General features: G+C 36.4%; 1 long non-coding RNA gene across 1 annotated transcript; it reads right to left on the bottom strand.

The window, feature by feature from the left end:
• Positions 1 to 6,809: 6,809 nt before the first annotated feature.
• On the bottom strand, positions 6,810 to 10,010 carry LOC130946802 (uncharacterized). Its single transcript, XR_009072359.1, has 6 exons — positions 9,789 to 10,010; positions 9,384 to 9,423; positions 9,153 to 9,239; positions 8,031 to 8,182; positions 7,825 to 7,899; positions 6,810 to 7,462 (listed from the first exon to the last, which is right to left on the bottom strand). It is a non-coding gene; the product is annotated as an uncharacterized LOC130946802 (long non-coding RNA).
• Between the last annotated feature and the right edge of the window lie 2,650 nt (positions 10,011 to 12,660).

Here is a 12,660-nt window from a genome sequence, read left to right as displayed (position 1 = left end):
AGATTAACTTCAGCACCTGTTCTAATCCTACCGGAACCGCGTGAACCGTTTGAGGTATATTGTGATGCTTCTTTGAAGGGTTTGGGTTGCGTGTTGATGCAACACCGGAATGTGGTGGCTTATGCATCGCGTCAGCTGAGACCGCATGAGGTGAATTACCCCACTCATGACTTGGAATTAGCGGCAATTGTGTTTGCATTGAAGATTTGGAGACACCACTTATACGGAGTAAGGTTTAGCGTCTTTTCTGATCATAAGAGTCTCAAGTACATCTTTGATCAGAAAGAGCTAAATATGTGCCAGAGAAGGTGGATGGAGTTGCTTAAAGATTATGATTTTAAGTTGAGTTATCACCCTAGAAAGGCGAACGTGGTAGCAGACGCTTTGAGTCGGAAATCTTTAACAATTGCTTGGATGAGAATCAAGAAAGAAGAACTAGTGGATAAGTTTGTAGATCTTAAGCTGGATATTAGTGAAGTTGCCGGAAGAGCTTGTTTGAACCAGTTACAGATTTCAAGCACGTTTAAATCAGAAATACAAAGGGCTCAGCAAGATGAGAAGAAGTTTCAGCAATTGTTTCAACCAGTTGGTGATAAGAGACGCGAAGAATCCACCAAGGATGATGAAGGGTTATGGAGATACAAGGGAAGGATTTGCATACCAGATGTTGGGAGTTTGAGGCGAGACTTGCTGTTGGAGGCTCACAACAATGGGTTTTCTATTCATCTCGGAAGCACGAAGATGTATTATGACTTGAAGAAGATGTTCTGGTGGCCGGGGATGAAGGGTGATGTAGCTACAGTGGTATCCAAATGTTTGACCTGCCAGAAAGTGAAGATAGAGCATCAAAAACTGTCAGGAATGCTACAACCACTTGAGATTCCTCAGTGGAAGTGGAAAGGAATTGCTATGAATTTTCTTACCGGTTTACCGAGGACTAGGTCGGGGTTTGATGCGATTTGGGTGATCGTAGATCGCTTAACCAAATCCGCTCATTTTCTGCCTATCCGACTAAACTGTTCTATGGAGGAATTGGCAAGATTATACATCAAGGAGATAGTGAGGTTGCATGGTGTGCCGTCAAGCATAGTATCGGACCGTGATCCCCGATTCACATCAAGGTTTTGGGGAGCTTTCCAAAGAGCTTTCGGTACGAAGCTATGTCTTAGTACGGCGTATCATCCACAGACAGATGGACAATCGGAAAGGACTATTCAAACGTTGGAAGATATGCTGAGAGCATGTGTGTTGGATCAACCCGGGAGTTGGGATCGTTACATGCCATTGGTGGAGTTCGCATATAACAACAGTTTTCATGCAAGCATTGGGATGGCTCCGTATGAGGCTTTGTATGGACGGAAGTGTCAATCTCCACTTTGTTGGTATGAATTTGGAGAAGTAAGTCTTTTGGGTCCAGATTTGATAGTAGAGACTACTGAGAACATTAAGAAGATTTGTGCAAGGATTTTAACTTCCCAAAGTCGACAGAAGAGTTATGCGGATCAGAGAAGGAAACCCTTAGAGTTTGAAGTGGGAGAACATGTATTCCTTAGAGTTACACCGACAACTGGGATTGGAAGAGCAATCAAGACCAAGAAGTTGAACCCAAGATATATAGGACAGTTTGAGGTTTTGAAGAGATTCGGTCCAGTGGCGTATCAAGTAGCTTTGCCACCTCATCTGTCTAACTTGCATGATGTATTCCACGTGTCACAGCTCCGTAAATACACGTCGGATGCGGCTCATGTGTTGGAGCCTGAATCGGTCAAGTTGAAAGAGAACTTGACTCTCCAAGTGACACCAGTGAGGATCGATGACACTAGTGTGAAGAAGCTGCGAGGAAAGGATGTCCCGTTGGTTAAAGTTGCTTGGGAGCGAGCAGGAGTAGAAGAGCACACTTGGGAATCGGAGTCTGAGATGCGAAAGGATTATCCCGAGTTTTTCTCAGGTAATTCAAATTTTGAGGGCAAAATTTCTTATTTGGTGGGGAGAATATAAGAACCGCAACTAATCAACCGGTTAATTAAGTGATTAATTGCCCAAATTAGATTCTAAAAAGTTAGAGAGAGAATTTGGGGATTTAAAGGTGATTTTTGGACTCAGTGAGTCTTTCTGAGTCAGAAAATGTCCTTTCTACAAAAAACCGTGAAAAATCGCGAACCGGCAGTTGAACCGGTTGAACCGGTTCAAGTCTGCCTGGTACCGCACGAGAAAAGTGAAAACCGTCAAAAAAATCTTAGAAAAACATTAGAAATGGAAAACCGGGCTTTAATTTTAAAAATTTGGCCCAAAGTTGGGCCAAATAGGCTAAGAATGCTAACGAGTTAGACCGGGCCCAAGTTGGGCCCAAGTCCAACATATAAAAGGCTCAATTAATGAACCAATCAGCATCACAACACACTAACAAGCACACACAATCAGAAATTGAAAGGAGAAGAGGAGAAGAGATTGAGCACTATTCATCTCAATCTTTCAAAGCTCATATCTTGAGCTAGAGAGCTCCGATCGCCGCACCGTTGCGGCTACGCGTTCCTCGTGGAGAGCTCTACAAAATCCATCCAAGAAGCTCTAGAGGTAAGCTCGAAATCCTTCCAGTTCTGCTCTTCAAAATTTCGGGTTTTATTAGAGTTTTGGGTTAAATGGGTTTTTGTGATTTTGGATGTTTAGGTTTGCTCTAATCCTTGCTTAGCTTTGGATTTGTGTTATCAAATCTGTTGGGAAAGGTAAAAGCTCTTAAACCCTTGTGAGATTATGCTTATGTTGAACCCTAGGTTGACTTGTGGTGATTTATATGTATATAGTTTGATTATTGTGGCTTTGGGAGCTTTTGGAACTTATTTGTGCTTGTTGGAGTGGATTTGAAAGCTTGGATTGTGGTTGGAAGCTTGTTGGTGCTCATTTTGAGTTTGGGTGCATAAAGGGAATCGGCCAAGGTATGGTTTCGGTTTCCTCTATGTAGTATATAATATTCATAGACACTTAGGCTAGTTGACCCTAAGATAGGATTGAATATTGTAGGTGTATGAATGATTATATGTAAATTGATGTTAATTGTTGGTATCCTTGGAATATTGTGATTAAGGATGATTATGGAGAATTGTTGGTGTTAATGAGTATTGATGATTAGTGTTGTTGATGAGGTTGTTGGTATTTAATGATTGATGATGAATAATGATGTTGTTGGAATTTAATGATTATACAGGTTGATGAGGGATTTATGATTTATTGTTGTTGATGAGGGTTTGTTGATGTGGTTGATAATGGATAATAAATATTGATATTTTTGGTAATTGAAGGTGAGTGTTGGGATTATTGATAAATGGTTATATTGATGTTGACAGTATGATGTTGGAGTTTGATGTTGAAATTAATAATGATGATGGTTAGTAAGGGTATTATTATGTATTTGATAGTGAGAATTGATGATTATATATGGTGGAATGGTAAATTGGATATGGAAAATGGTAAATTCTGATATGTGATAGAATTGATGTGGTTTTGGTTGGATTGGGTTATGAAAGTTGGTAAATTGAGATTCTTGTGAGTTTTGGTAAAAGTTGACTTTTGGTGAACTTTGTCTAATCATAACTTATGCCTTGGTTTTCAAAATCTATTGAAATTAGTTTAGCATTAAAGCTTATTGAAAACTGTTCGAATCGATATAAAGTTTGTAAAAAATTGGAATTTGGTAGAGGAAGTTATAATCATTCAAAGTTGGTGTTAAAAATCTGAAATTTTCCAAAGTTGTAGAATTTCATTACTTCTGATATGTGCGGGTGCACACGTCCTGTTTCTCAAAAATTTATTTGTTTTCAACTATTTTGCCTTTCCAACAAGGCTGTAAGCTTCTATAACAGCATTTTAAGATGTTTGGGCCTAGTTTTGAGTATTAGAACATGGGATATAAATTAAGGGCTCTAGTACATAATTTTAAGGTAAATTAGAAAACGGAGGCCTAGGTTTCTGGCGTGCTGAGAATGGTTTGACGTTAGGTGAAGGATGATTGGTATATGAGATGAGGAATGATAGACTTTTGGTATTTGGAAACTGAGTTATAAAGGGACACTGGTTGAGATGAGTCGGGAACTCGGATTGAAGTGATGGATCTATGTATGCTGAAAATACTTTTGAAAACCATTGAAATAATATTTTTACATGATATTTTGAGACGCTATGCGCCTGGCAGGGACGGTGGTTAATCCCGCCTGTCGAGGTAGCGGCGGCGGCGTAAGGACGGTGGTTAATCCCACTTACGTTGAGATGTGAGGTCTGAGGCAAGAATATCCCGCTCGCATCCCTTTAGATCTATAGGGCGAGCAGGCGCCGGTACCTGGATCGTGATCGGGGCACTATATCTCGGGGGTTCCCATATGAGATATCCAAAGGGCGACGTCTCCATGGAGATGTGTCGGGTTGGCAGTTGAACCGACAATGTGATATCACAGCCAGTAGGGCAGGCATTCATCATATGCATTTCCTATCTGCTTGTATGCTTTGTCTACTTGTAATGGTTTGCCTAATTGAATAACATGCTTACTTGCTATCTGAATTATTTGCCATATATGTTACTACTTGTGCTTTACTTGCTTTGAACATTATCTGTGTTTTCTGCTGGGATTGAGGAGGTTCGGAAGGCGGTGGCGATGGGATCGCATGAAGGATCGGTTGGTGAAGGCTAAGGGACAGCGGTGTTTGGTTAGAATAGAATTCCCTTAAGATAGATAACTTGGTTTATTTAAGTCAAGTTGGTATATTATGCTTAAATGTTTTAGAATGCTTTAAGTTGAATCTTGTGATGGATATGAAGCTTAGGATTGCCTTTGGCGTCCCGGGGTCTTATATCATATATCACTGGGAACTGTTACCATACTGAGAACCGCCGGTTCTCATACCATATTGTTGTTGTGTTTTCAGATACAGGTCACAACCCACCTCGGTGAGTTGCTTTGGTTGGTGACAGGAGCGGAGAATCTTGGATAATTTTGGAGTTCTTTTTGGTTTATTTTGTTTATACATCTCTCCTTTTGTATTTTGTTTTGCCTAGAGGCATGTATTTGAGAGAACAAAACTTGTATAAGCTGTTTTCACTGTATGGTTTTGTATATCAATATATGGCTAGCCGGCTTAAACTCCGCAAGTCGTGATTAGTTCCCTATGATATTATATACTTATCTTTTGTTATATCTTCTCTGTTTCTTATGCCTTAAACTAGTAGCTCCGTTAGTACGTTTGTGCTTCGAAATTTTGTTTTTGAGCTATATCTTTCATCGGGCTTCTAGATTATACTATTCTTTCTATATATATATATATATATATATATATATATATATATATATATATATATATGAGTTTAGAACTGTCGTAATCTCTGATTGACCTTGGCTTTACAACGCGAGGTAAGGCTTAGGCTAATTAAGGTGTTACAATAATGGACATAAAGAATCAAACAAAGCAAAGATCACAATCATAGAAAGAGAATAAGACATAAGAAAGAAAATAGTGGTTAATATGATGCAACCACTCATTAAAGTTCAAAAACTCACAAGGTTGTGTGTTCTAGTTCTAAACTATGTTCCATAATTATTGTTCAACTCAAATCAATTAGGATTCCCTATAAATAAATTCTTTGAAAAATTTCATTATTTTGACTAAGTTTATTATATATATACACGAAAAAATACAATAAATTAAGAAAAATACAATTAAAATTCTAAAATATATGCAAACAAGGAAAAAATGCAACTAAGAATTTTAAAAGACATAGTAATAATAGAAAAAATGAAATGTGAAAGTTTTTAAATTAAAATTTTTCCCCCAAAAAATGCTGCCGGACGATTTCCACATATTTAGAAACTTGCACAGTCCTCCGTGCGCTTACTACGACAAGGGGGTCGCAGATATTTAACGGATTGCCACTTTTAGCTGGTGGAACTTCAGGTTGCTGTGACTGAGGAAAAGGCTTTTCCCTTCACTATTTGTAGTAGAATTTTCCTTCTTTGACTTCCTTGTTATTGGACAAGACACACCCACAAATGATTATGAAGAAGAAGAATATTGCCATATCGAGTAGGATTTTGAGATGAGTCATTGTGATCTGTGCTTCTTGTTGCAAACCAAAAATTAGCCGATGTATATTTGTATAAATTTTGAAGTTTAATATAGTCTTAATTTTGTTTTGTTTTCCGTAAGTTTAACATTACTCAGTATAGAGACAATAACAAGCGTACCTAAAACAAAAGCAGAAGAGAGTAAGGTTTTGGGTGAGAGCGACTGCTACAAAAAAATATTGGCTGTGGTAATGACAATGATTTTAGTTGAGAATGGTGGGAGGTTTTCTGATAAGTTATTATTGGACACATCCAAAATCTTGAGTTGTCGTAGACTTGTCAAGCTTTCTGGTATGGAACCGTTCAACTTATTTTCACCAAGATACAATTCATACAGATCTGTTAAATTCTTGAATGAAGGAGATATTGTCTCCATCAAATTCATGTTGGTCAAATTTACAGTTCTGATGTTGCCCTTGTCATCACAAGTGATGAAATTCCAAGCTTGATAGGAATGGTTTCCTCGCTAGGATTGCGCCAACAGAAATGGATAAAGAAATATTGAGCAACTTGAAGTAAAGTAGTGATCACAAGGCCCAGGATCACAAAGCTTCACCTACAATAATACTTGTGATCACAGAATCACCACTTTACTTCAAGTTGCTCAAATATTTCTTTATCCATTTCAATTGGCGCAATCCTAGCGAGGAAACCATTCCTATCAAGCTTGGAATTTCATCACTTGTGATGACAAGGGCAATATCAGAACCGTAAATTTGACCAACATGAATTTGACGGAGACAATATCTCCTTCATTCAAGAATTTAACGGATCTATTGAATTGTATTTTGGTGGGAATAGATTGAACGGTTCCATACCAGAAAGTTTGACAAGTCTACAACAACTCAAGATTCTGGATGTGTCCAATAACAACGTATCAGAAAACCTTCCACCATTCTCAACTAAAATCATTGTCATTACTATAGGCAATACTTTTCTCTAGTAGTCTCACTCACCTAAAACCCTCGCTCTCTTCTACTTTCATTCTAGGTACGCTCATTATTATCTTTACATCGAGCAATGTTAAATTTACAGAAAACAAAAACAAAACAAAATTAAAACTATGTTAAACTTAAAAAATTATACAAATATACACGGACTCATCCCAAAATTCTACTCGATATTGCAACAAGCAGCACAAATTATAACGACTCATCCTAAAATTTTACTCGATATTACAACATTCTTCTTTTTCATCGTATGTGCATATCTTATCCACTAATAATGATGATAGGATTAGTGATAAAAAACTGTTTACCACTTGAAGTTTAAGGAAGCCCTACACAATCTTCCTTCCAACTAGTTCTAGCAGGTGCATTGACTCCCATTGCAAATGTCTCCGTTGAAAACAAGACCTAGAAGAACAAAAGCCAGATGTTAGATGACAACTAAAAATACTTTCAAGTTAAATACAAACAGACATTAATAGCGAGCTGTAATTTTGAGCTAATAATAATCATAATAATAGAATCAGGAGCTCCAAAATCCTATTAAAATTTCTTACGAAAAGGAAATTCAGAAACACTAGAACCACTTTAACATTAAAGTATGGTCTAACACTCAGTAAAAATATTTATATTTAAAGTGGTCCACTACTAAGTGGTTGTTCATAACATTTTTAACCAATTAACTAACTGTTCCTATACTGAAAATAGTTTACAAAAGATTTATTCAGTAATTTTACTTGAAATAATTAAAAAGAACATAGTCAACATACAGGCAACAATGACTTTTTGGAGAGTTTGTTGATCAGCATCAACCACATTGAAGCATCTGCTCTCCTCAACGATATCTACGGTTAAACCATTTTCAACCACAAGGTTAATGAATAGTTCACCCAATAATTGAAAAAAAAAAAAAAAACTTACTCGTAAATTAAATTGAAAGCAGCATTATTTAGAAATGGAAAAAAAAGAGACTTACAAGAATATTTTCTCCCCTCCTGAATGGGTTCTTGAAGAAGGCTTGTGGGCTTGTTCAACACAAAAAGCAAACCCCACTCAACACAGTAAGTTTTTGGCAAGTATTTAAATTCATACATTGTCTCCTCTGTCCATGTGCAATGAAAGCTTGGTCTGTGAAGGTATATTTTTTAGCTTTTAGCGCCATATTTTTTTTCAAATAATTGAAGAAAATAATTTTCAGCAATCAATAAATAAAAAAGAGAAATGTTAAAAAGTCATCAGAATTTATTATTTTTTGTTATTATTTAGTTATCAATTTAATTTTTTTAGCATAATAATTTAACAATATATTTTATTCTATATTTTTAAATATTAATAGCTATCTGATAGCTAAAAATAATAAATTTTGATAATTTTTTAATATTTTTAAATAAAAAATCATGCTAATTGAAGGGAAAGACCACTGTCAAATGAACTTGCAATAGGGTAATTTTTTATAAACATATAAAAAAATAAAAAAATATACTATATTTCAAAAAACAAAATATAAAAATTGAATTATATAAAATACAGTTAAATTATTGTTTTTTTCAGGAATGGAAAAATTGGGTGAACCCATCCTCAAATTGAATGGGTCTCGATGAATATTTGTTAGGATGAATTCTACTGATTATTAAGAGTAATACTATGAAGACAATACGTAAAGTTATATCATTTTCTTAATATTTATAATTTATATATATAATATCTATAATTATATTTTTATTATATCTAAAATTAATTAGAAATATAAAATAAAATATATTTAAAAAAATATGACTCTTTCTTTTCAAACTATTACTCCCAAATATTTTCAATTATTAAATATATTCTAAGTCAAGTCAATCCATTTTTAAAGTTTTATTTATTAAAATCTAAATAACTATAGTGACTATCAACTTGACTAACTTTTCGTACCATCAGTATCATATTCCACTTTTTCAAGTGACACGTGATTATTTTTTAAAGTATATATTTTTTTTAGTTTTTAGTCCTCCAAAATTCTGACTTGCAAACACATCACAAGCTAACAAACAAAGAAAATCTAAAATCTAAAATTAAATAAATTTAAATTTAAAAAAAGAAGGGTAATGGATCATACTATAGGATGACTTCACTATCCTGTGCTCGAACCATCATAGTTCCATTCTGGAAGTTTTGAAGGATTACTCACTGGACCAGGGAGTGTCTGTGTTTTTATTGAAACAGAAAAAGAAATTAAAGTCAATTTTCACAAAGGAACAAATCAAAAGAACACCATGAAAATTGATAGCTTTTCACACATATCCACATGTGTGATTAAGCAACATAAAATTAAAACTAAAAAGATTACCCTTGCTTTGCTTCTGATGTCCAAGCTAGATCCACCAATCCTGTTTTCCACCACATCAAAAAAGCATTAAATATCTCAAGAACAGAGCAAAAAGAACTAAAAGGAAAAGTTTACAAAAATATCTCTGCTTTTTACGTGTACGATGAATGATCTTTGATCCCATAAAATCATGGTACCAAAATTTAGAAGACGTTTCAAAAGAATAAGAAATGAATTCATCCCAAAAAGGAGGTTCTGATTTTTTATTTTTTTTGGGTAGAAACTTTTGGTCAAAGATTTCATAAAACCAGAGTCCCCTGTTTTCAAGAGGAAAAAACAGAGTCCCCTGTTTCAAACAATAAATTAAAATATGAAAGTAAGATGTATGAAAAAGCGAACCATATGTATTCAGCAATAAATAATTACATTTTCATTCTTCTTTTTGCATTCCATGATCTCCACCAGCTCTCTCAAGCACCACTTTGAGGAAGCATAGTTCTCAGAGAAGATAACAAGAAACAACTTTGAGTTCGTTCCAGATGGCTCCTCCTTTCTGGATTCTGTAATCTATGAACGTCTCAATCTGGTTTCTGCAGAGAGCCGAATGAAGATGGCTGGTAAAGACATGGTATTGATGAGTGCAGATGCAACAATAATAATGATATCTTGTATTAATGTGTGGACTATATGCGATGAAGACTTGGTTTACGTCAACCAAGAAATTACCATGTGAGTGGCTTAGAAAGCAAATGCATGTGCAGTGAATTTCCGCGTGGGTCCATCCATATAATTATGATCATGAAGCTACCTCCATCGGCTTCTCACTACGTACACCACTAAACTTAACTCTCAAACATTTATTAATATATAACTACTTATTTTAATATCTATATGTAATTATATATCCATATATAAATATATATTTAATTATTTATATATAAATAAATTAAATTATGTATATACATTAACATAAATAAATTAATATATTTCTCAAAGAATATATTACTAATTAAAATTTTTATTATTGAGTAATTATTATTCTAACTCCGCCTATGTTACATTTGCGGTACATAGCCGGTCCCAAGTCCGGATAAAGGAGGAGGGTTGTGTTAGGTCTTCGGCAACCAATATAAAAATATAGCCGAACCCCCATGACATGAATCAAAGACATTACTGTGCCAAAGCTAGGTCGTTGCCCGGAAGCAACGCGCCGTATGGCTCGAGTACGGTGTCAAAGCAAGAGCCGCTGCATCGGCGCCCGGATGTAGTGTTAAATGAGCAAGGGTTCTCGCGTTTTTCGTGAACGGACGAGGGTAAATAAGCTAGTTCAAAGTAAAAGGTAAAGGGCGAAGCAACAGAAGGTTGAGATTTGGGACTGAAACATAGGCACTCTACAGGAAATTCCATGGAGGTGGTGGACACCATGACAAGGAGGAAAAATTAAATTATGTGCCTACAGAAACGAAATGGGTTGTGCAAAGGCTAGGGAGTTGGATACTTCGGTTTCAAAACTTTGGTATACAGAAAGGTGAAGAATAGGAATGGGGTTGGAATAATTGTGGATAAGCAGTGGAAGAAGACGTAGTGGATGTCAAGAGAGTGGGAGATCGGATCATCTCTATCAACTTGGTGGTGGAGGGAATTGCTTTCCATGTGATTAGCGCCTATGCACCGCAAGTGGGTTTCGGACGAACAACACAAGATAAGGTTTTGGGAGGATCTAGAGAGTTTGGTTCAAGGCATTACCTTTCGGAGATAAGATTTTCTTAGGAGGAGATTTAAATGGCCATGTGGGAGAGAAGCGATGGGATATGGGAGTATTCACGGAGGCCATGGTTCGGGGTAATCAATGCCGAGGGTAAAACTATTTTGGACTTTTCCTCAACCTTGATCTTCTCATCGCAAAAACATGTTTTAAAAAAGAGAGACGAACATCTTAACCTATAAGAGTGGCATGACAAGCTCTCAATCGACTTCTTCTTGCTGAGGAGAGTCGACCGGAAATTGCATTAACTGTAAAATTATCCCGGGAGAGTTTGACAACACAACAAGGGTGCTCGTCATGGATTTTTGTGTGAGCAAAAGTTGAGAAAAAAGACATCATACGAAGAACCCAAGGACGAGGGGTGGGGCGGATGAAAGGTGAGGAACAAAGAAGCTTCCTAAGACGGGTAGGAGAAGAGGCAAAGGGGATGGGAATGAAGCGGGAAGAGATGTGAGGAGATGGCAGAAGTTATTAGAAGAACAGCAAAAGAAAGTTTTGGTGAATCTAAAGGAATAGGACCAAGAGACAAGGAGTCCTGGTGGTGGAATGCGAGTATACAGAAAAGATAAAGATAAAAAGGGAATGGTTTAAAGAGTGGTCTTTATGCCGCAATGCAGATAACTGGGAAAAATATAAGGCGGCTAAGAAGAGACAAAAAGTAGCTGTAAGTGAAGCAAAAACAAGAGCATATGAGGGTCTCTACCAGTCTTTAGGCACGAGAAGGAAAAAAAAAATAATATATAGAATCGCAAAGAGCTGGGAAAGAAGAACGAGAGATTTGGATCAGGTTAAGTGCATAAAGGATAAGGATGGAGAGGTGTTGGCTCAAGAAGAGAAGATTAATGAAAGGTGGAAGAGCTACTTCTACGAGTTATTTAATGAGGGACAGAAGACTCTTCCGAGCCTTAGTCGATTACGCACAAGGGAAGAAGATCAGAACTTTGACTACTATCGAAGGATTCGAGACTTTGAGGTAAAAGAGGCTCTAAAGCAGATGAAAAATGGCAGGGCAGTAGGACCTGATAATATCCCGATTGAGGTTTGGAAGGGTCTTGAAGAAAAAGGCATCAACTGGTTAACCAAACTTTTTAATGAGATTTAAGGTCAAAGAAGAGCCTGATGAGTGGGAGAAAGAGCACCTTGGTACCTATCTACAAAAATAAGGGGGATATACAAAGTTGCGGAAACTAGAGGGATTAAGCTTATGAGTCATACTATGAAGTTATGGAAAGGGTGATAGAATGGAGGTTGAGAAAGAGACACAAGTAACAAAGTTGCGGAAACTATAGAGGGATTAGCTTATGAGTCATACTATGAAGTTATGGGAAAGGGTGATAGAATGAGGTTGAGAAAAGAGACACACAGTAACAGAGAACCAATTTAGATTTATGCCAGGAAGATCTACGACTGAAGCGATATACCTATTAAGAAGGATGGAGAGAGTATCGTAGTAATAAAAGGGATCTACATATGGTGTTTATTGATTTGGAAAAAGCGTATGATAGGGTACCAAAGGAGGCCTTATGGAAGGTT

The sequence above is a fragment of the Arachis stenosperma genome, chromosome 1 (genome assembly GCF_014773155.1).
Source record: "Arachis stenosperma cultivar V10309 chromosome 1, arast.V10309.gnm1.PFL2, whole genome shotgun sequence".
NCBI classification, from domain to species: domain Eukaryota; kingdom Viridiplantae; phylum Streptophyta; class Magnoliopsida; order Fabales; family Fabaceae; genus Arachis; species Arachis stenosperma.
Note: the sequence above shows the minus strand (reverse complement) of the source record. Positions and strands in the feature narration are given on the sequence as shown.